Here is a 24176-nt window from a genome sequence, read left to right as displayed (position 1 = left end):
TCTCGAGTGCGGATAACGTGGTTCCTGTTTATTTGATCGTATGCTCGCTTGCTTTTCTCCTGGGATATTTCAGGGCGTTGCAAATGGCCGCACTTTAATTTTCTGGAAGTTATAGGGGTCGCTCATGCAAATTCCTAGCTAAAGGAGAGTGCGGACACTGCTGTGAAAGGTTAGGTGCATCACTTGAAAGTTGTTCAAGCCATGAAAACTGGCTGCTTGCGCAGTATGTACAGTTGATGAAAAATACAGCTTTCTCGAGCTTGCTAGCTCCGATGAATAGGTCATCCACGCACAACTGGTGCAGAACTGAAGTTAAGCTGCCGTCGCTCCGTTCAACAAAGCTCTTGCCAGAGGCTCTGTGTGCAATCGAATAGTGTGTATTCACCCCCCATTCGCCTGTAGGGACTATTGAGACCCATACCTTAAGTCGTCATTGCAGAAGAAGTTATCCAGATATCCGAAATTGAGGATTAAAAATTGCAAGAGAGCAACAACTTCTTTAGTTGGTTTTGAAGATACGACAGCTGGGAAAATAACTCGTGTGACCAAGTCGATTGCATTTAACATGTGGTTCTTTCCGGTTGTGGTTGGCGCTGAGATGTAATGGATAGCGATTACTAAAGATTGAATGTGTAAAACAGGCGTCAGTGCCATTTTGCCGACAAAGTATCTGCTAGATTTTTCGCCTGCAGATCCGGTATGAGGTTACATAGCTGGCCACCGTAGCTGTAATGCGTAGCCACCAGTGCCGTCGGAGTGCTTTTCTAGGGTTGGAGTAACGTTCATAAGACCACTGCAGTCATTCATCACTTCGTGTGCAGCCTGTCACATTTTGTTAAGAACCACTGATGTACAGGCACTTGCACCAAGGTTCTGGTAGTAGAGCACATCGTCGATAATGACGACTATGCGGCTAAGGTGGTAAGGCGGCTATGCGGCGCGGCGAAGATTGCGACACTCTTCATCTTGTGTTTACAATTCCTGCGTCTGTGGCTGTTGAAACACCGCTGAAAACAGTAAAGGCAGCCTCTCAGCAACCACATTTTGGTGACTATGGTGGTGCTTCACGATGAAGTTGTTGTCTGTGAAGTACCTTAGCATAGAGATCAATTGGCGGAATGGCCGAATGTTTATTGCACAGCACGCAGTAGTCCGATTACCTTTGAAAGGCGAGAACTTGCTTCAAAGCAAGTAGTGGTGAAATTGGATACACACTGCCCGATGTACACCAATCAACTAATTGTTGTGAAACTGCTATTCGTTAGCTGCGAGGGCTCCATTACCATACCGAATGAGATTTTCTCTGCATTGCTGCTGCTGGGAATGTACTGAGCCCACTACACTCCCAGGTTCGTCAGTTGTTACAGTGGTGGCGACTATAGGTAAAAGTGGCGAAGAGCTTATATCTGTATGTGGCGGTTAGCTTAAAAGGTGTCCTCGCAGCTAACCGTCCAGAACGCTCTTGGAATAAAATGATACTTCGTAGGTTGCTGAAAGAAGGCAGGTTGTGGTCGTGAAGGGTCGTGAAGCCAGGGTGTAAAGTAGCTTCCAAAGCGATGACAGGGCCGCCTTGCTGCCAGATCTGCATCATCCCTTATAGGGTCTGGTTGTTGCCCATCTTTAGTCAGGATGGAGCCTAGAAACTCGATGGCTCAAGCCGCACTTACAGTCGTCCAGATGAACACTCAGTCCGATCGAGTGAAAAAGTTCGGTGACATAAATTAAGAGCAATAAGAACTCCTCAAAAAGGCAGCAAAGATTGCATAATCCAGGTACACTTGTGCACCACATTGCGAGCAGTGTGGCTTAACGCTAGATAGGGTGAACTGTACGGCATGCTGGAATGTTCCAGGCAAATTTTTAAGCCTAGAAGGCATCAGAGTCCACATGAACGTGGTGGCTGGTGAGCTCGTCAGAGCGACCTTGTTTCACGTGCACTGCTGAGTTGTACAGCTGCGTTGCGATGGCGATGAAGGTGCTGACCATGCTCGACCGTTGAGGTGCAACGAATAAGGCGAGCGAAGGTTCGTGGATATTTTGCAGTAAATAGTCAATGCGTTGCTTCTCACACAATGCGACGGGGCACCGAAAGATGACTTGCTGGTTTGTGAACGGGCAAGAGCGTAGCTTTTTCTTGTTCTAAACGCTTGCTACACATGCGCTTGTCATTCAATGAACGTCACGACGTCGCTGAATTGGCAGACAAATGTGGCGTGCCACAATGACCATGTGGAAAAATATCACCACACGCCAGGTGAGAGTTCGTTGCTGCGCCGTTGAGCTTAGATAGCGCTAAAGTACGCGGAGTGTCATCGCGCCATGACGTGACATTGTGAGCACCTAAGTTGTTCAGCCAAGCGTCGTCGCGAGAGATACTTGGAGTCGTCCTAATATAAGAGGGTGGCAGACAGGGCGGAAGCGTGGTTAGCTCGGTAGGACACTGCGCTTAGCTGTCGTAAATGTACCACTATCATTTGGGTTCTTGTCGGATATGTAGTGCTAACGCTACGGGCCAGTCAGGCGCGGCTTGCACTAGCGGTGCGATTTGATGTAAAGTGTTTGTGCCTGACCTTTCGCGTCATCCAGTAGGCTGGCTTGGCACCAGTTGCTTTACATGTCGTTAAAAGGCAGGGCATCCTTTCCGACTTCAAGCAGGAGTCACCCAGTCGGATTCCTGCGAGTTCAGAATGAAGAAATGTACGAGTACGTTATCCAAGTCTTGAGGCGTTGAGCACTCCTATACATTGAGCGACAAGGCAGGCGTATTGAGATGGAGCAGCTGGCGGCAGGGAGGGGTTTTCTAGACTGTGCCACTTATGAGGGGAGCCAGGTCGGTGGCCAAGGCTGCGAGGGACTGATGGAATAGCCGCATTACCATTTATTACCGCCTAAGGGCTTGCGGATTGGCTAGCGCGGAAAGTTTAACACAAGACGAAGCGCAACCACCATGGGCCGCGGAAGCACAAGCAGCCAGCGCAGCACATGCTGCATACCTTCTCTTCTAGCAGGCCTACCTCGTGGCAGCTAAGTGTGTTAATGCGTTCGGTAGCGCTTATAGGGTTTACACAGTAAGTAAATAACCACAGTTAGCATCTTTACGCAAGGCGCAATGTCTCCACGGTTGCATAACTTGGGACTCGAAGGCCTAAAAGCGGGGGCTTTAGAGACGAGGCATGAATTGCCAAAGTAACTTCATGTTTATTGCATATCGAGAGCGATTACCAAAAACCATATCCGGTGGCGGTTTACAGCCCATTACAAGCAGTAAGGAGGAGGGAGAAAGTATCCATGTTCAAACCCGCCCAAGCACACCTGCACTTCTCGGGAAATAAGAGCCAGAAAGTTAGCGAGCACTGCATAAGCGCTGCGTGTTCTCTAATGCGGAGAACTCAATAGATAAGTACCTGCTCGCGAGCCACGCTTTGTTCTGTGGAGAAGCCGAACTTATTTCGATGTAAGCGGACAACAGTACATGCATAACAGCACACAACTTTCTTTCGGTCAGATTACCGCTGCTGATTACCATTAACTCTGGACGCGGTCGGTAATGCTGAGACCGTCGTTGACAGATGCCAAGGCTCATCATGGGTTTACAAGCGCCTGCATTTTGTCAGTAAACTTGGAGCATTGTCAAAAATATGGAAAGCATTATCAAGTCACTGCTCGTGGTTAGGTACGAGCGGGGGGGGGGGTCTATTTTATCGTTAAGGAATGATACGAACATTGCTAGCCCATTAACGGCATCGCGCTAACTTTATCGGGTGCACCTAAATACCGATGGCTTACCGCCAGTTCCATGTAGTGCATCATCGAAGCGGCAAACTAACACCGCAACTGGCAGCTCTCTTCATACCTCCAATGTTCTTCCGGTGAATATGTGTTTGTTGACAGCGACAGTACTGTCTTCCTTGCACATCTACCGCAGTAGTTGACTGGGGCTACGGTGTTGACGCTTAAGTCCCGCAATAGAGCTGCAATGGCTGAGAATTTTAAGGCAGAATGCCGCACAAACGGCCAAGAAAAGCAAGCCCATCCCATCTACAAACGGCTAAAGGCGACGAAACATCAGTAACACTGCAAGTGTGTTGTACAACATGCACTTCTGGCGTATGTCCGATAGTACGTTATCCACTAACTGGTTGCACTGGCTTGCAACGTCAGAAAGTAAAGCACTTTAAGCATCCATGAAGAACTTGCAAAAGAGGACAAACCAGGAAGGGCAAGGAGTCTGCGTTATTGATGTGTTGCTTTGACATAGGGTAGGTGTCTTGATTCCCCGGTTTTGTCGCATTACCCAGAGCGATTTCAACGGCGATGTCGTGGTGTGTGCTGCTGAGTCAGTGAACTTTCAGTGCTGTTCGCAGTTTGAAATTAAGACATTTAGGTTCTGCGAAGGTTGGTGTGGATGGTGCTTAGAAAATATTTCTTTAAATAAATTCTGGAGTTTAACGTGTTTAAACCATGATTTGATTATAAGGGACGCCATATCGGAGGCGTCCGGATTATCAGTGACCACCAGGCGACCTTAGCGTGCTCGCAATCAACGGGACACGGGTCTTTTCGCGTTTTGCCGCCATCGAATTGCGGCCACCACGGCCGGGATTTCATTCGGCGTCCTCATGCTTAGCAGTAAAACACCATAACCGCTAAGCCACTGGCGCGGGCAATAATTTTTAAATTCTAATGATTGGATTACCTAGGATGGCTTTTAAGCACCTAAAGCAACCACGAGCTCCCACGATGTGAACCTGTTGTTCGTGTTCTTGTGGTACGCCTTGATGTGTCCTGTTTGCGCTCCATTGCGGGGCTCTTATAAACACTATTAAGGGCGCTATTTCAGCTGCGGCACAGCAGTTGGCACTCGTGCTGCGTCACGCGAAGTTGTCGCCTCCGCATATCGTTAGACGATGCGCAACAAGAACCTGTACAGCGATAAGCTATGCTATAGGCTTACAGTGTTTTCATCTTCGGGTTAAACGGCACTGAATTACATTACGTTTCCTGAGATTCGTAGCAATGTTCTCGCTTTGTGACTATGTCACTTTCTGACTGCACCCCTAATCTCTTCAATGATACAGTATCGCTTTCATGCGAAAGGCGAATCATATGATAGCGATAACAATGTGTTTGATAACAATACAAAGCAAATCTTGTTTTATCAATTGTGAAAATTTCAGTAAGCTTTCGTTTGCTAATCACCTTAACAAGCATGGTGCCAGGCGTGCATGGGCAAACTTGATGAGCGTAAATTGCTCTTCTTGCTGGTCCTCGCGTCAACCAACACCAGACACGCGAGTACATAGCGCACACGAAGCCATCAGCCACCTCAGCGTGCCTAGTCTTGGAACCCAGCGCAGATAGGGAGCGTGCGGCCACACTCCGCTGCGCCTTGCACAGTCGCGGCCGGACCAGAAGAGATGCGCACTTACTTGTTCCCTGTGCTCCCCTCGCCGTTCTCCCCCTTGGTCGCGCGAGAAGACGACGTGCGCCTAAAACCACTAAATGAAATAAAAGTAGAGCCATCTTCTCTCTGCTCCTCCTTCGCTGGTGTTAACGGCATATTCTATTGACAGCGGCTCCCCCTACGGGGAGAACTGTAATGTTTTTTTGTTTTTGTTTTTTTTTATAGCAGGCGCTCTCCGACTCAAACGCTGCCGCTGCGTGTCACTCACGCTTTTTGAGGTCGTTTTGATCAGAACGTTTTGTACGTTATATTACGACTGGTTGCCGAAACCTTAAGAGAGGATGTCTGATTGTCGTCGCGGATGATTCGCTCTACTATTTGCGGTGAGACACTGAGCAACGCCACGCGCGACCTTGGCGTTGGTTGATTTACCGCCGCTTCTTGCACGCTTCAGCAGCTTCAGTCCCTCGTCGGCCTACGTGCACAGCGAACCGTTAACATTATGACTAAGTTGCGAGAGCGAATGATCGACCAGCAGTATATATGTAGTAGTCTCACAGGTTTCACTGACTAGTGAGCTACCGATCAATTGTGAGGAGCGATCCGTCAATACTGAGGCACACGCGGCTTCGGTAACTAGTAGGGTACTTTACACAACCCCACATTTTCTTTTTCTTCTTGTGGATTTGAGAAACGGCAGCCGTGATGATCACGCGTGTGTGCAGGGCTGCCACTGCGTATCATATCCCCGCTTGGATATGCTGCACGTGGGGTCAAGAAATCCTGCGCTGCGTATTCTATGCACTATCTTGTCAAAGTGAAGGCCGTGTGAAAACGATGAGTTGAACTGTAAGCTTGCCCTGGCCACTGACAAAGCCACGCGGGAATTAATTTGCCCTAGAATCAAGGACCTTGCAATGCAGATAGCGTTACCAGCAGTTTTTCCGAGGGATCGTTCCTTTTCGAAAATTGGATATCTCAATTAATGCAGCCGCAACGCACGATATGCCATTTATCTAAAGCAAAGGAGCGAGTTGTAACAGTAATGATCCCTGGTTATATCAAATGCGGAGCCAACATTTTTTACTTCATCATGCGTATGAGCGTTTGCTGGAATAAGTGATATCACTCAGATGTACTTAGATCATGCGCACTAATTCTCCTACGCTGTTAAATGCTTAACATTTTTATGCTTATCCAATGAGAAAACCGTCTCTCCGTGCTTTCGAGCTAGCGCCCGCAGCAGCGAGCGCATTTACCTTCGTAAAGCCTCTCGCTTCAACGCAAACGTAGTGGTGAGAACACAGCGCTCACGGAGCTCTCAGCCCACGCCTCACTCTGGTACTTTCACCGATAACTTTCGGGATACGATCCCGCGCGTCTCTCCTCATCGTTAAATGAGCGGCTAGAACCTAGCACGGGAACCTATCAGCAGTCGGCATTCTTTGTCGTCATCACAAATCGCTTCCAAGGTGCGGCCCATGCGCAGGTGCTATACGAAGCCGTCGCCTGAGTACGTTCGGTCAACTGTTAAACGCGGATGGATAAAGCGCTAAAGCGCGATAACGGCTTATAATCATTGGAACATCATCAGCGCACCTCGCGCCGCCGTCCACACCCGTACGTGTCGCCACAACGCTCTAGTTTGTACTGGCCTGATCAAGTTTCATAACATTGACAGCGGGCTGCAGGAGATGAGCAAGTGGCACAGTGCTTACACACGCTTAGACCACCCCGAGAAGATATTCTACGTAAATATGTCTACATTTACAGTCACGTACAACTTAAAAACGAAACCCAAATTCGCCTCAATGAGTTCGCCTTTCCGCAGGCAAGCGGCCCTTTTTGCCTAGGCACCGTCACCGCTTCGTAACGTACGGCAATACACAGAAAAGGTGCTGTTCGCATACGTTCAGACCAAATAGAGGCAAGAGAATGGTGTACGATTGAGTCGACGAAAAGCATGTGTGTTTGACGACTTCATCGAAGTCGGGCACGAAAGTGGACAATAAACGCAGCGAGAACATGCGGCACTTAGGGGAGCGGAAAATTAACGAAGCCGCATACAGGCAAGTAGCAGCACATGAGACTAGCGATGAGCAAAGGATCGCTCCCTTATCTAACTGCGCGGGAAGTGCTGGGCCATTGCGTTGGCTTGAAATCTGCCGGGCTGATTGTTTGAAGTTAAGCCTTCGTGCGCACCGCATCTCGCTTGGCAAATGGAATCCAGAAGAGATTCGCTTGCCATCCGTTTCAACTGTGTTGCACCATAAGGCACAGCAACATGGCATCGCGAACACGCCACTACGCTAGAAAAGCACAAAGGAGGCGCAAAACCTGGTGCCTGCGTACGCCACTCGCAATGTTTGGCACCGTGATGTCGGCCGAAGCAAAAAAAAAAATGAGTAAGAAAAAAGCGCGCGTGGCCACGTGACGGCGTTGGTGCAATGAAAGGGCCGAGGGTCGAGGGAGAATGCAGGGTAGGAGAACGGCGGCAATCTTCAACAGATTCCGCTATTGTCATTTCATTTATGGGTATTACTTGCACCAAGCCACTGTCCTTCTTGGTTCATCCCCGTGCCCTTCCCCTCGTGCCTACCGCATACAGCGCACGGCCGAAAAGTTACCGCAACTCAAGATTATACAGAATCTCCCGCGTAGTCGACGCTGGTGATGAGGACGGAGTGCCCATATAATGTCTGTAGCAGTAGAAAGAAAACACACATAATTGATTTGTTGCTGGGCGGAATCTAAAGCGCTTCACACGGATTGCTCAAGCAGTGCAGCCGGACGCATTAGCTAGCAGCACCACGAGCCTCTTTCACACTTGTTTTACATCCAGCGCGTGTGTGCCTTCCCCTTCTTCCCGAATACGGCACTTCTCCTTCCCTCCTCCCGTACTTACATATACGGGAGCATCGTACAGTCGTAGCACACCGTCATACTAAGTATTTTGTGAGCCTCACTTCTTTCACTAGCCTTTCAGTGTAAGGCAAACCTTTCTTCATCTTCTGGCGCGTCGCTGGTTTTACACATTAGCGAGTAGTGGGGGACGCCTTAAGAGATGAGGAAGAGGACATATAAACGTTGCAGTAGATCAAGTGAAGGGACGTACAACTAAAGCCACTGTGCTCTTTATTCTGCTTGGTGGTTCCACAGTTACTGGCGACCCAGACTACTTCAGTGGATCAAATCCAGACTCCAGACGACCTCAACTCCGCTCCTACTATAGCATTTCAATCGGTCAGGTACCTTCTACGGGTGTTATAGAAGCTACACCTACCACCACGCTACCGCAGCTATGGCTGTGCAATCCCACGTTATGGCTCATACAATCTGAGAGGAAGCTCCGCCGTCATCGCGTCACGTCGGAGTTTCGCAAATATCAACTCCTGCTTGTAGCTTTGCAGTTGCAGGCCATGTCCGAGATACGCAACATCTTCGTCTAGTCACATCGGGAAACGCCGTATACGACAAATAAAGAGGCTCTTTGATGTTTCATCCCGCCCGTGCATAGGCCTATTCAGCAGCTCCTGAACAACGAAGCGCTCGGTGACTAACGCCCAACTCAGTTTCTACGTCACATGCAACACCTGATTGGCGACAAACTAGACTCCTTGGATACGGCACTATTACGTGAGTTTTTTCTACAACGTGTTGCGGCCAGCATCCGCATGGCTCTCGTCGCAGTTAAGCATACGTCGTTGTCGCAACTCGCCGACTGGCCGACGAGATGATGCACGTCGCTCCGACAATCATAAATGCTGTCCATAGATCTCCACTTCCTGATGTGGATGCCCTTCGGGAAAAAATTAAAAGAGCTCGCACCTCAAGTAGCCCACTTGCGTCAGGAAATGTGTAACGCTCCCAAGCAATGATCAACCCCAGCCAACTCATCAGCCTCTCCCGCCTTCTATGCAACGGCTCATTCAACAACCTGAGCGCAGTTTTCATTTTTATTTTATTTAGAAAGACTTTACATGCCTACGAAGAGGCATAGGGTGAGGGGTCATATGGCATAATTTATCACAAAGTTCAATCGGTAAAAAGGTATCAATGCACAAAAGGATTCAACTATTGCCATAAAACGAAGAAATTTGCATATCTACAGAAAGATGTCAAAAAGAAAAAAAAGAACGAGAAAGGAATGAACAGATAAGCATTGCATACAAACAGCAAGAACAGCAAAAAATATTACGTAAAAGCAGCGATGGCGTTGAGACCTTATGCACTGCATAATGTTAAAAATAAAAAAATAAACTTGACATGACGTGTGACAATGCATTGAAAAGGTAAACGTAATGGGATTGATAAGCACTCGTGTAATAGCTCAACCGTATGCACAGTGTGGACCGAAATGTTTGATCAAATTACTGCAAAAGGCATCATGCTGAGAAAAGTTCAGGTAGTTTGGGAATAACAGCGGCGGGGGATCGGGGCCTTACCTTAAGCCACCTTTTCAATATAACTGACCAAACCACAGGACTGCGTTTGTTTATAGACACTGGTGTGGAGGTCAACAAAATTCCTGCGTTCCAATGTAACCGGTGTCTCCGCGCAAAGTCAACTTCTCTAAAAGCTATCAATTCTTCCTCATCGCAACATACGGAGAGAAGACTCTTACCTTCGTTCTAGATCTTAAAAGAGAAGGCAGACGTCCGAGATAGCAGGCGTCCGCTGCGCCATCTTAGGAGATCATTTCTTGGGCCATTTTCATCTGCTCGTGGACATCAGCCGCTTTCACCTGGTAAATAGCATCACATCATGGGTCTGTCAGTCAAAGGTTTTCAGTCACGCGCTACTGCTCTAAACCCTACTCACATCAAACTACCTACCAAACCATATGCAGGTCTGCTCAACAAGTTTGCGGAGATTGTTACACAGTTGCTGATGGATGAAGCTCCTAGGCATACTATAACTCATTGTATTGTTACCACAGGCCTGCCCGTTCGCGGCCGCCTCCACCAACTCGGTCCTGATAAATTTCGAGTTGCCCGAAATGAATTTGAGCATATGTTGAAACTAAAAATCATTCGTCCTTCATCCAGCTCGTGGTCGTCGCCACTACACATGAGGCCTAAGAAGAACAATGATTGGCGGTCTGAGATGATTATCGCGCACTGAATGCGCTCGCGGTTCCCGACCAATACCCGCTACCGGATATTCAGGACTGTACTACCTTTTTAAATGGCCTAACAATACATTCGAAGTTCGACCTTGTGAAAGCTTATCACCAGATCCTCGCTGAGCCAGCCGACATTCCAAAGGCTGGTATACCCAACCCATTTGGCCTTTTTCAGTATTTACACATGCCTTTCGGTTTCCACAACACATCTCCAATCTTTCATCGTTTTATAGACATTGTCACCATAGGCTTACCGTTTTGTTTTTCCTAAATAGTTGAACTCGGCGCCAGCAGCGATGCTGAAACCCACAAAGCACATCTACGCCAACTTTTCACTTGATCTCGTTACTGCGATCTCGTCATCAATGTTGACAAATGTAAGTTTGGCGTTCCGGAGACCAATTTTCTCGGACATTACATCACCAGTCATGTCATCACTCCGCTGCCTGACAAGGTTCAGGCCATCATCGACTACCCACCACCAAAGTCGGCACGAAGCTTGCGTCGACTTCTCTGACCCATCAATTTTTACATTCATTTCACCCCTGCATGTTCTAAGTTGGTGCAGTTTCTTGACGAACCCCTTTGTATTTCGAAGCTTAGTCTACCGCACTTCCTTGGGACATGGTCGTTCAACAAGCTTTCGCCTCCGTTGAGACCGCACTTTCACAAGCCGCCTTCCTGCATCACCCTTCACAGACTGCTCTCACTAGCTTTATGGTGGACGCTTGCTCGGAAGCCGGAGGAACAGCTCTTCATAAGTGGAGTAATGGTGCATGGGCCTCCATCACCTTCTTTTCTCGCGAGTTACACGACATTGAACGCTGATACGGTACGTTCTGACGAGAGCTCCTCGCGCCCTACATCGCAGTGAAGCATTTCAGGTACTTTTTGGAAGGGCTACAATATATAATTCCTATCGGCCACAAATCACTTGTCTCAGCTTTACGTTGTTTCCCTGTCACCCATACTCCTAGAGAGCTACGGCATCTAGCTTTTACTACCAAATTCACGACAGGCATAGGATAAGTCAAGGGCTGCCTTAAAAGGGCGGCGGACGCTCTCAGTCGTGTAACCATCACAGCCACCTTCCCTTGTCTTCACTTGCGGTCGCTCAAACAATCGACGATGAACTGCCATGACTCCGATCTTCTACATCACTCCGCTTAGAGCAAATTAGCTTTCCCGACCACGCGTCACACTCTGGTGGGAAGGTTCAGCTAACCGTACCCGAATTTTCGATGCTGCCCTTCTTCGTCGTGCTGTTGCTGGTACACTGCACTCAATGTGCTATCCGGGCGTACGTGCTATGCAACACCTTATCACCAAACATTACGTTTGACCACGCATACGCGCTGATATCCGCGCCTATGTCCGCACTTCAAGAGCGCGTAAGCGTATCAAGGAGCAACGACACACAAGCCCCATTGGCCAAAATTCCTCTCCCTGATGCACGTTTCGACCCCATTCATTTGGACGTCGTTGGCCCTTTGCCACCATGCCATGGTTGTACTTATTTGCTTACGTGTGTTGATAGGCACACACGGTGGCCGGAAGCAGCTCCGATGCCTGACATAACGTTGTAGACAGTTGCTCGTGCTTCTGTCTACCTGGCTTAGCGGTTTTGTTGTGCCATCAACAGTGACCATTCATAGGAGCACAGAGTGTGAGTTGGCACTTTTCGCGTCTGTAACATCCCTCGGAGTTGTTACATCCCTCAGCATTCCCACAGCTGCTTACCATCGTGCATTCAACGGCATCATCCAGGGGCTACATCAACACTGGAAAGCTGCACTCGCCGCTCAGCCTCACGTGCAGGATTGGGTATTACACCTTCCAATCGTGCTGCTCGGCCTTCGGTCAATAATCCGATCAGAACCCGCCTGCTCTGTCGCTGAGAGGGTCTGCGAGAGCACCTTCCGTTTGCACGGTGACCTCATCAACCCCGTATCTACACTGACTGTTTCGGATTCATCTTCTTTCGTCCAGTGTCTACACATTGTAATGCACAACTTGCGTCTATCGCCAACCTCTGCTCACACGAACTAGTACATATTTCTGTCTTCAAACCTGCAAGCGTCCTCGTACGTTTTTGTCCAAATTGACACGCCTCGTCATTCTCTTCAGCCTCGCTACGACAGTCCTTTCCCCGTCATCAACCGCTCTGAAGACCATTTCACAATCCTGCGCAATGGGCGGGAAGACACAGTTGCTATCACAAGGATCAAACCGACTCTTATTATGAAACCCTCCGCCTGACCACCTCTAGAATTGACTATGGGCATTTATCCGCAAGGCGGGGAGGGGCGAGGGGGGGACATCTGTGGCAAACTGTTGTTCTTCTGGTGCGTCGCTTGTTTTAGGAATTAGCGAGTAGTGGGATACGGCTTAAGAGATGAAGACGAAGAGTAATAAAAGATGGAGTGGATCAAGTGAAGGGAGTTGCAACTGAAACATCCGTGCCCTCAACTGTGCTTGGTGGTTTCACAAGTGCAATTCGCGACACTCAGAACCATTCTTAGAGGTGTGAAAACTGCTAAACATCAGTTGCATCACCTGGAAATAAAGCACTGACTACACTAGATAGAAGTGTGTTTGTTCCTCTGCGGCCAGCCAAAGCCATGCGCTCTTTTTGACATTTAGTCAAGCAGATACTTTTACCGTAACCTACGGTATTCTCGAAAGTAATGAATCCGAAACCTTGAATATGTGCGAATTGTATTTGAGTTTGTTAGTCTTATCGTGCGGGTGTTCGTAAATTTAATCTCTGTAAGCCTTAGCACATGAGTGGAAACTGACTGACAGGCAGCCAGACTGACATACCGCAAGCTGGTTGAAGTTTCCCGTGAATGCTAATCGCATTCACTGGAAACGATAATACGATAAGTTGTGTATCCGATTTATCCTTTTGTAGTACAAATTTGATGCATATTAACTTACTGTGTCATGCTTTTTACAAAGCTTGAGAAATTCATTGTGAATTTGTTGTGAAGTGCTCGTGCACAATGCTAGCTGTTCTACGGGTGACCAGGACCTTGTCAGGCTCTTGCCTTTTGTCTTCGCGCCCTCATTTTGTTGAAAAGAAATAAACTTTCACTTTCACTATTAAAAAATACAACACTTTAGAGAAATAAAGAAAAACAACTCGGCACAGAGACCTACATGGCATGTGGCTTGCTTTATTTTAATTCAAGCCATATGCTGACTATGATCTCAATGGTTGCCGCGCATGGTGCTCTTCGCGATCAATCACAGGCTACAATTGCTGCTGCAAAAAAGGCATGAGCAGTGTCAAATGATTCCTTGAAGTGAGTGAATCCGAATTTGCATACACTAGACAGGAAAAAAGTGAAAACAGTCAATGCAGTGTTATAACTGATCCGGTGCGATCTGCGCAGTCCTCGCTTATCAAGCAACTACTTCCTCACCCCTCCTGCAATGTAATCTGTCCGAGTTTTAGCAATTTTAGAAAAATACTTGCTGCCGGCCTTTGTACTCTCTCTCGTTCTACCACGCGTCTCATTTTTGTCCTTAAGCATAAGCGCAGTGAGATTTATTTCAACTTTCGAGCACAACACACCTAAATTAGAACTCGCACTTACTGCTTGTTAGTACTATACGCTATGTGCATCCCCTACTTTTGGCGTGTCGTCGAATATAATAATCTGTCATCTCTTCAGACGAAGACGCCGCGGCCTGTGTGAAGCCAAGAAAAAATCCATGCATTCGCTTGCGTGAGCAATACCAGAAAAATCAATATTTTTACAACATAACCAGTGGCACCTGCGAAAAGTACATCATTTGCAGCAATGTAGGCGAATTCATGGAAGAGAACTCTTTTAATTCGAAAACGCTCTGCACACTACAATGTAGGTAAGTATCTGCCTGCCTTTTTTCTTGTGGAAAGCTTAGCCAATTTTCTGATATTTGATAATGGCAAACACCCAAAGATGTCAGCATTTCACATTTGCTTCAAATTTCGGGGTAAAATGTAGGTGCGATTCTTGAATACGTAAAATTTGTAGTCAGCTTAGGCTGCGCATCTACTTTGAAGTCGCACATCCCAACCTTAAAACTCAAAGAAATTCGCTGTTTCTCTCTTTCATTTTCATCGTCTTGTTATGCAGCTAGAGTGGTGCTAACAAAGTCTTCGTATCGCCATTTTTGTTTCACTGATGATAGACGTTTTTCACAGCATCTAAAAGTAGTGCTTTGTAGTATGTGGACTCGTTGTTTGTACATACTTCAGCGTACACAAGCGCAATTTTTGTCGACGTTATGTCCTCATCAAAAAGTCGAAGTATCCTGTATTCTGTTATTGTTTGTGTTATTTTTCTTCAAGCACGAATATCACTCAATAGAAAAACACGCTGTTGGTCATTCAATTGTACTGCAATGAAGAACAGCACTAGAACATTTCATGGCCATCGCGTGTCTCACAGCCAGAAGAATATCGGCACGCTGGAAAGCTTCGTTGCCATAGCGTGTCACGCGTCCAGCTCACCCGCGCGGCTGAGCTATCGTTGCTGCCGCTGTGTTTCTGGCTATCGCTCGATTACTGCAAGAAACCTCGTCACATTTGGTGGAAGTGCGGGGTAAGCCTCGAAACCTGGAACTTCGAAGCAGTACTCTAGCATACATTCCCTTCATGACGAAATACCCGTCACAGCGCCGAACGGCGACGATGCCTGCCATGGCCTGCTCGGGTGTTTTGCATCAGCGCGACCCTGCATGTTGCAGCGGGATAGGAGACCATCACTTGGAGGACTGGATTGCCTCGTACGAAAGTTCGAGCAAACCCAACGGCTTGGACGAGGATACGAGACTGGGCAGTGTTATTCTATCTGAGTGACGCTGCGAAGGTGTACCGCCACCACGAATATGACGCATCGTCTAGGTTGGTGTTCAAGACAAGCTATACAGAGGCGTTTGGACGGCTTGCAGTCCGGAAGGTTCGCACCGAACGCAGCACAGCGATGAGGCATTCATAAGTTATATAGAGGATGTCATGGATTTCTGCAAGCGTGTCGATGCGACAATGGCAGAAAGCGACAAAATGAGGCATATATTTTAAATGGAGTTAACGACGATGCCTTTCAGATGCTGTTGGCAAGGAACCCCAGCATGGCGCCTGAAGTAGTGAGCCTCTGCCAGAGCTATGATGAGTTGTGCAAGCAGAGGCTCGCCACCCGCATTTCACTGGTGTGCTCTCTCTCTCTCTCTCTTTAGCCTGACTGTTGCCGCCAACGTTTCTTAAATGATGGCGCAGAGTAAATGTACGTCCACGAAGGTATGGCCCGCCCATGAGGGAAGCCTAACACTAGGCCCCAGGAAAACTATTCACCGCAGTTCGGGAGGCGACACTTGCGCGTCCTGCAAAATCTTCAAGACCTCCGATTTACCCTGGTAATACCATTGATGCCGATCGTGGAAGGAGTAGAGACACTAGCACTCGTAGTAGCCACAATTTCCGTACAGCCTGCCCGCCTCTGCCGCAGACTTGCAAATGTGATGACGTCGCTTTCGCATCTTCTGCTATGCATATTTAGTGCTCAACACATTGAGCTGTAAGGAGCCTGCACAGCCTGAGTCGTTATTGAAGAGGGGCTTTCTGTTATGGAATTTAGAGCGAAGCTTTATATGGCCCGGTTGTGATAAAAATTGCCTGCGTTTGTCGAACCGCGTAGATCGAGAATTTCTTCCCATACATGGGCCGATCCTGAGGATAGTGCAATACTGGGCCGACGCTGGCCAGACGTAAAGCTGGCGTTATGCACTACGCCAACTTGCCAAAGTAAACTTAATATTTTAGCCCGAAATAAAACGCGCATCAGATATTAAGCTGATAAGAAAAGATACTACACTTCGAACCTCGTCGGCCAAGTCTACGTTCACACCGCCCTCCTTTTGTCGGAGTTCCAAGCACTTGGGTATCTTCTTTCCTTTCCTTCGGCTCTTCGGTGGTGGCGGTCCCGTAATCAACTTGCCCGCCAGAATCGCGAGGTGGAAAGAAATTCGAACCGTGCGTATGGACCTAATCCCGCAAATTCCAAAAGTTTCGCCGGAGCCTCGGCCAAGTTTCAGAGGGAGTTTGTGGGGAACCAATTTTGTGTGGACTGTGTTGTGTGTGACTGCTTGTGGTTTTCGAGTGACCTCACAAGCATTACTGCACAGCGGGATGTCAACCAGTCTACGACCGCGTTGTTTATGGCGAAGCAGTGGTTGCCTTCAGAGTGCGGTAACGTGGGTGTCTGTTCAAGGCGCTGGGATCCGTTAAGTGGTCACGACCTTCAAAACGAATTCTCTTGAAAAAAAAAATGATTCCTTTTTTATTTAGCATATTGAATATCCCTATCTATTCAAAAGTATTTATAAAAAAGAAATATGTTGTTACCTTAAGCCGTTCAAAAGTAGACTATTTTTCGAACCTCTCCTAGAAGCATCCGAACCCGCAACTGAAGCTTTCAACAGCATCTGCCATCTCATCCTAAATGTCTCTTCGTATACATATTGCGTAGTGTTCATTTGTTTAAGTACGTTCCAAAGCATTCGAGAGCATTTTGTGGGGCATGATGTTCTCGATTTATATAAAGTTTTTCACTACAGGGGCTGTGGGGTGCTGCGGCACTATGTCGTTTACGTTGCACGCGTTTGCATTAGGTGGCCTTTGCGTCTGGGTTGTCTGTGCCATCGGTGCTTCCTCGTGCGCCATTTCGAGCTCGCCGATTCATTTCTAGCCTTTCAAGGAGAAAGTTGTAGTAATTCATGAAATGTTGCAAAGTACCGGAAGAAAGAGAACCGTCAATGCAAGTTCTTAGGGTATCGACATATCAAGCGTGGACTGCCGTGGAGCACATGGACGCTACTTTTCTGCGAGTGCCCAAAACCTAGGCAATGTACATCAGGATGGTAACATCCCACTGCAAGATTACCCTCTCGAAGGTAGCATAATCATAGATATCGAAATCATTTCTTCCGTTTCCTTTTTTTCTTCGGCCTGTCCGGAATGAAAGAGCACTTCGCTAAACCTCGATGAACGAACCGGCTGAGGTGTCTCCTTTGTGTGGTTCGTGTGGCTTTGAATGTTCGTCACAGTCTTCAAAAAAGACTGGCCGCACAGTGGAAAACAATATCCGCCTTGTCTACGCCGTGCGACAGCTTGGCAAATGACAGAAAGGTGCTGTCACATTGTGGAAAGTCGTGAACATGCCGCTGCCTCCTTGGCATTCTACATACAAGAAAAAGTCCGCAAAGCTTTCTCAAGCTGCTCAAATGGTTTCATTGAAGTCTATGGCTAATAGTGCTCGCGAAGTGCGTGATCTTGCCGAGAGTAAGGAGTGTTCCGGGTTAGTGAATGATACAAGGCAGAAGCGCGGACAATGGTCACTGAATGAGTGTGTGTCATTTATTTCTGTCGATACTGGCAGTGATTGATCTAAAAGGTCACTCCATCAAATGTAGAGCTATCGAATTGAGACGTAAACTGAGTACTTCAAGCCAGGAATACTTGGAATGGAAAGCCGATCATATGAACTGTCACGCCAATTATGCTGGTACTGCTCGCGTCATGGAAGCAGTCTACTTATATCACATGTTTAAGAGGTCGGAAACAACAAGGGAACACAAGTACGTGCATTTTTATGGTGGCGGCGACTCCGAAAGTCATTGCTGCCGTGAAAGATATCTACGGCAAGGACATCGTCAAGAAGCTTGAATGTATAGGACATGTGCACAAACGGGTCGGCTGCGGCATAAATAGTCTAAAGAAGACAGAGCGCGGTCTTAGAGGCAAATGAAAACTGGCTGATTTCTTGATTGATCGGCTGCAAAATTACTACGGAATTGCCATCATAGCTAATGTTGGTACTCCCATAGCAATGAAGGCACACTCGCAAGCCTATTCCAGTGTAGCTCTATGGACAACTGCCCCAGTCATGGCCTCTGCCCACAGGGAGTTGATATTTGGTGCGTGCGGCTTCAAACGGGTGAAATAACTCACAAAGGACGGCTACAAGCCCAAGTGAGGACTTCTTAACGAAATCATCCATAAGCTGAAAGCCGTGTGCACTGTTCCTTTGTATAGTGTACAGTATATTCTTGTTCCGATGAACTTTTAAAGAAGTGCCTGCGCGCGAAAGCTCGAAGTAGTAACGAGTGTTCAACGTACGGTTTGGCATAGGATTCCGAAAGGTGTATAGGTAAGCATGCCCATTTATTTGTTTCGTTTCTACGATGCTGTCACTCAGTTGAGTAACGGAAACAGGGGCATAATGGACATTTTGAAGCAGGCAAGCATCGAACCTGGCCACTGCACGATGGAGGCGTGCCTGACCAGTGACTGTCACCGTGTGAGGAAGCCCGCACGTGAGTCAGCTGGAGTTGCAAGACGGGCAAGAAAATAAATGCGTACTTCAGCTCGCTAAAAATGAACATAGTGCCGCTGCCATGAAGAGCCCGAACTATGAGCCTTGTGGATTTTAACATATTGAATGTTTTGATTACATAGACAGTCGGTACAAATTTTAAAACCATTTTTTTCAAAACATTTTTTGCATCTTGCAGTTACGCGAACAGTGATAACTTTCCTTCTAATAAATATTGGCGCATTACATTTTGTGTGCTATTTCTTCATATATAGAACTGTGCATTCGAGCAGAATGACTGAAAAAGAGCACTTACTTTTACTTTTATTCCACAGTGAATAGTGTTAAAACAAACCTGCCGGATATCAGATTTATCAGTCTCTTTAGGATAACACACCTTAGCTTAAAGACGTGGTGATTGTGGGGATTAGATGTACAGGATATTGTCCTCATTACATGCCTGTCAAATCGCGTTTGGCTCGCACCTACCATTTTGTATTTATGTGTTGGCGCAACATGCATATTTTGGCACAATTCCGTTAATACATTTTTTTGTTTTTAGCAATTTCACCATTTTAAACTTCCACACTGCCTAATCTTTACAAGACAAAAATATGATTGTAACTTTTGGACAGCAATTGTAATTTTTTTCCTCGAAGGTGGTGAGCTACCTTAATAAAAAATATCGTGCCACGTTTTCAGCTCAATATAGGTATGCATACCCCTCGGTGCCTCATCATCTTCCGAAGCTCAACATCGTGGAAGAGGGGCTAGTCACGCCTCACCTTCCATATATGTGCATACGGCGTTTGACACACGGCAATGGACAATTCGCCAGTAAGGGGCCCACATACACAGCTTCGTTGGTCATCCACATTCACAAAGTAAAATGGCTCTGATTTTTTTTTTTCTTCTCACCTCTTGTTCTCACGACGTCAACTTCGAATGGAATTTTCTTTCCAGCCATAATGGCGCAGTGACTGCGTCAGCGCCGAGCTTGCATTCTCGCCTCTTTGAGACACATCGTTGGAAGAGCAGCCTCCCGTAAAATTTGTCACAGAAGGCACCGGCACACCTCTGTGCTCATCTGTGATCGTCCCCTTGCCGTATGACTCCCTGTATGACGGTAGTGCACTTTTTATGCCGTCTGACCACTTTGCCCGTCGCTGAACCGTTGTTCTGCCCCTCGCTATGTTTGATTTCCGTGCTGGTGCCACTTCCATGTGTGTTTGGAACTCAACGTCACTGCCGTTACATTTGTTACGCCACGAGCACATCGGTGGTGCTGAGCCGGCTCACTTAGTTTTCAATGCGCACGGAAAGTGTCGCTTACATTGCCACTGTAGACTCTGTGCCTTTGAGTTCTTCACCGCACCACTTTATGGCATCCAATGACAGTAGCCTTACTCCAAAGCAGCACGGCGAATTTCTCTGTCTTTTTGTTGAATCAGAGCTTCATTTGATTGCCGCACTACTTCTTTGGGTTTGGGTTTGGGATAGCGACAGCTATCTCCCACACCATCGAAACTTGGTCTGATGGTCCTCTGCTGCAGCGACCTTAGAACGTGTCGGCTACAGAGAGATGGTTTAATGAAGAGAAGGTGACCGACATGCTAACTCGCGGCGTTATTCAGCGACCAAATAGGTCATGAGCATCCTCAATTGTTCTTGTTAAAAATGAAGATGGTTCTATTGGATTTCGCGTCGATAATTGTCGTTTGAGTAAGATCACGGGAAACGATGTCTATCCTTTGCGGCACATAGACAACACTTAGAAGGAGACAAATTTTTCTTTTCTTAGATCATTGCTTGGGATACCGGCAGGTGCCCATGTCGGTCGCTGATCGCAGTAGGAGCGCATTTGTTCCATCGGACGGCTTGTATGAATTTAACGCCATGCCTTTCGGCCTTTGTAATGAGCTCAAAACAGTTCAATGAATAATTAACACTATTTTGCATGGCCTGAAGTGGTAAACGTGCCTATATTATTGAGACCATGTTGTGTTTGCACCCGACTTCCCGATACAGTTCCAGCGCTTGAAATAAGTTTTAATTTGGCTTACGCAGGCGGCCCGGAAGATTAACTTAGTGTTTTTCGCCAGAACACAATAAAACATATTGGGTCATACTGTTTCCAAACCTGGCTTGCTTCCTGAGCCGGGTAAGCTCCAAGCTGTGGCCGAGTTTCCTAAGCTAGTGACCATTAAGGCACTGCGTCACTTCATGGGCCTCTCCCTCTATTTTCACCATTTTGTACGAGCGTTCGCAATCGTTATTGCGCCCCTGACGCAGCTTCTTGCCTGCACCAGTGACCTTTCTAGTTCGTCAGAAAACTGTGGCACCGCATTTGCCACTTTACGTCGACTAGTTACCTCGCCACTAATTTTACATCTCTTCGATCCGAATGTTCCTAGGAAAATTCACACTGACGCCAGCGGTGCCAGTCTGGGTGTAGCGCTAGCACCACAAAACCGTGGCTTTGGCGAGTACGTCATAGCCTACACCCGCCTAACTCTCACCAAAGCTGAAGTGAACTACTCTGTGAGTGAGAAGGAATGCTTATCCATTATGTGGGCTCTTGCCAAATTACAGCCTTGCCTTTATGGTGGACTATTTTATGTCGCCCCAGACTACCATGCGCTTTGCTGGTGTCGTCCCTCAAAGACCTGCCTGGCAACTCGTGCGATGGGCCCTATGTCTTGAGGAATTTGACACCAGGGTTGTCCACCGCTCCAGGTGCAAACATTCTGACGCTGACATTTTGTCACGTTCACCAATACCACCCGACTTTGATAGATTTCGCCCCTGACGCCGGCCCTGTTACTTTTGCACACGCCCGACTTGGCTCCAGAGCAGCAAAAGGGCAAATGCATAGCCCCTCTTTTGAACCTTCTGAATATTCCTGACGGACTACCGGTGTCTCGTGCCCTCTGCCGTGAGACACCACATATCCCATTTCAAGATGAACTTCTCTATCGCCGAAATTACCATTGCGATGAGCGCAATTCTCTCCTAGTGGTCCCGTGCCAACTTCGTAGCGATATCGGCGCTTCATTTGACACCAACCCGCAGTGTGTGGACAAGGCGGTGTGTCGAAGACGTACACGCGTCTTCCAGTTTGGTGTTACTAGCGGAGCATGAACAATTACGTAAGCACACACGTCTGCTAGTGCCCTGATTGACAACGTCGCAAATTGTCTCATCATCCAGCCGCTCCATTGCAGCCACTTCCATGCCCTGTCCGCCCCTTTGAACGTGTCGAGATTGATTTCTATGGCCCTCTTCCATCGCCATACGCGACATGCGGAAACCGCTGCCCTCTCAGCGGCCACAGCGTACGGCGTCGCTTCTGTTATACTCCGTCACCTCATTCTGTGCCACGGAGCTCCTCGTGAACACTTGGGTGTCCGAGGGCGCTTCTGTTTTTCTGAAGTAGTGAAGTCTCTCCTTAATCAATGCAACGTTATACATCGCAGGAGCACCACCTATTACCCCCGCATAAATGGCCTGACAGAACCGTTCAACTGCACTCTCGGCCATGTGCTGTCCGTGTATGTTTCCTCGGATTATTTCAACTAGGACCTTCTTATACCGGTCGTAACGTGCGAATACAACACAAGCCAACATACCCCCACAACCACATTGTCTTCATTTTTTGTTCTTTATGGTCATGAACCTTCCTGTACCATAGACACAATTTTTCCATGTCATCCACATGGTTTAGAGTGCACTGCTATTTCTACCGACGCTAAGCATACCGAAGAATGTCCGAAGCTCGCTTGCTCGCTCAGTACCAGAGACCAATCCCGCTAGAAGCTTCGACGTGACGATGGTCAATCTGCTCCTACCTTCCAGCCCGAATCCTTCGTATGACTATAGGTCCCACCTACGATCCCTGGCATCTCTTCCAAACTACTTATCGTCCTTATCGTCCTTATCGCGTCTTTGCCCTAACCTCGCCCGTCAACTACATCGTCCAGTCACTGACGCGTCCAAGTGGCCACCGTCGCCGTGGACGTGAAATTGTTCCGTAGGCATTTTCAAGCTTTATTGCGTGCCCATCGTTTCGGCGTCAACATAGGCCGCCGCAATGGCTCCTTCTTGAACCGGGTATGGGGAGGGCGTGATTGTAAAGAAGAAGAACGGCACTGGAATTTTTCCATCGCTGCTGCGTGTTTCTAACAGAGAAGATCGGCACGCTAAAAAATTGTGTCGCCATTGCGTGTCACCCGGCCTGTTAGCCCGTCCAGCTGAGCTGTCGTTGTTGCCGCTGTGTTCCTGGCTATCGCTCGATGACTGGTGTGCGCGGTCATGGATTGAGATGTGGTTATGTCACTCTATGCGCGCATGACTTCAAGCTTCTTATTTTAGTTAGTAAGCGAATGCCTACTGCAATTTAGGCGGCTGAGAAAAACTGCGAACCCTACTTTGTATAGTTGCCTAACACACAGCTGGCGTCATGAGTACTTTGACATTAAGGCAAACTATGCATTTTCATACTGACATCAAAAAACAGCCCGTCATGTCCACTTCGACTGATTTAGGAATATAGTTGATGTAAACTAATATGCATAAGTTAGGGCATGGTAGTTGTTGCATCAGAAGTCATCCTGCGCGCATTGCAAAAGATAAAAGTTTTCTTCCTCTTTCAGAGGCTTTACTTTGGAGCACATCCAGAACAGTAAGTACACTCTGGTGATGTTCCCCAGTGTAGAGATAATTAAAAGGCATCCAGAAAATATTTTATAAATTCTGACATAATCATATAATAACTGTTTCCTGGCCTAGCTGGTTGATAATTTATGAAGCTAAAATTTAAATTATGGGTTTTTACGCGCCAAAACCAGTTTCTGATTATGAGGCACCCGTACTGCAGGACTCCGGAAATTTCTAGCTCTTGGTGTTCTTTAGCATGCACCTAAATCTAAGCACCCAGGGGTGTTTTCGCATTTCGCCCCTATAGAAATGGGGCCGCCGTGGCCCGGATTCGGATCCCACGACCTCGTGCTCAGCAGCCCAACACCATAGCCACTGAGCAACCGCGGCGGGTCTTTTATGAAGTTGCGTCTGGTCTTGTGCTCTTCTTGTTTTTTTCTTCCCTAACAATGGCATCACCCACTGCAATTGGTGTGTTACATCTTCCGGCAAACTAACGGAATGGAAACAAAATCTTTTTTATGGCATCGTTAATCGAACCTTAAATCTTACGCTATACTAAGCTCGGCATTAGTCTGGTGTGAAATCTTTCGTAATGAACTGGATAGTCTTCCACATAAGTTATGTT

At 47.5% G+C, this 24176-nt stretch overlaps 1 long non-coding RNA gene and 1 other non-coding gene across 2 annotated transcripts in view; one reads left to right on the top strand and one right to left on the bottom strand.

Moving 5' to 3' along the window:
• LOC129385421 (uncharacterized) overlaps positions 1-23573 on the top strand; it is a 40112-nt gene extending 16539 nt beyond the window's left edge. Inside the window, exons 3-4 of the long non-coding RNA XR_008612956.1 lie at positions 14210-14402; positions 23545-23573. This is a non-coding gene — a long non-coding RNA (uncharacterized lncRNA). The remainder of the gene's footprint in view (positions 1-14209; positions 14403-23544) is intronic.
• Positions 16233-16421, bottom strand: LOC126534966 (U2 spliceosomal RNA). The gene has a single exon (XR_007600432.1). It is a non-coding gene; the product is annotated as a U2 spliceosomal RNA (small nuclear RNA).
• Positions 23574-24176: the final 603 nt, after the last annotated feature.

This window comes from Dermacentor andersoni, chromosome 7 (genome assembly GCF_023375885.2).
Source record: "Dermacentor andersoni chromosome 7, qqDerAnde1_hic_scaffold, whole genome shotgun sequence".
Taxonomy (NCBI): domain Eukaryota; kingdom Metazoa; phylum Arthropoda; class Arachnida; order Ixodida; family Ixodidae; genus Dermacentor; species Dermacentor andersoni.
This window is presented reverse-complemented; position numbering and strand designations above follow the sequence as displayed.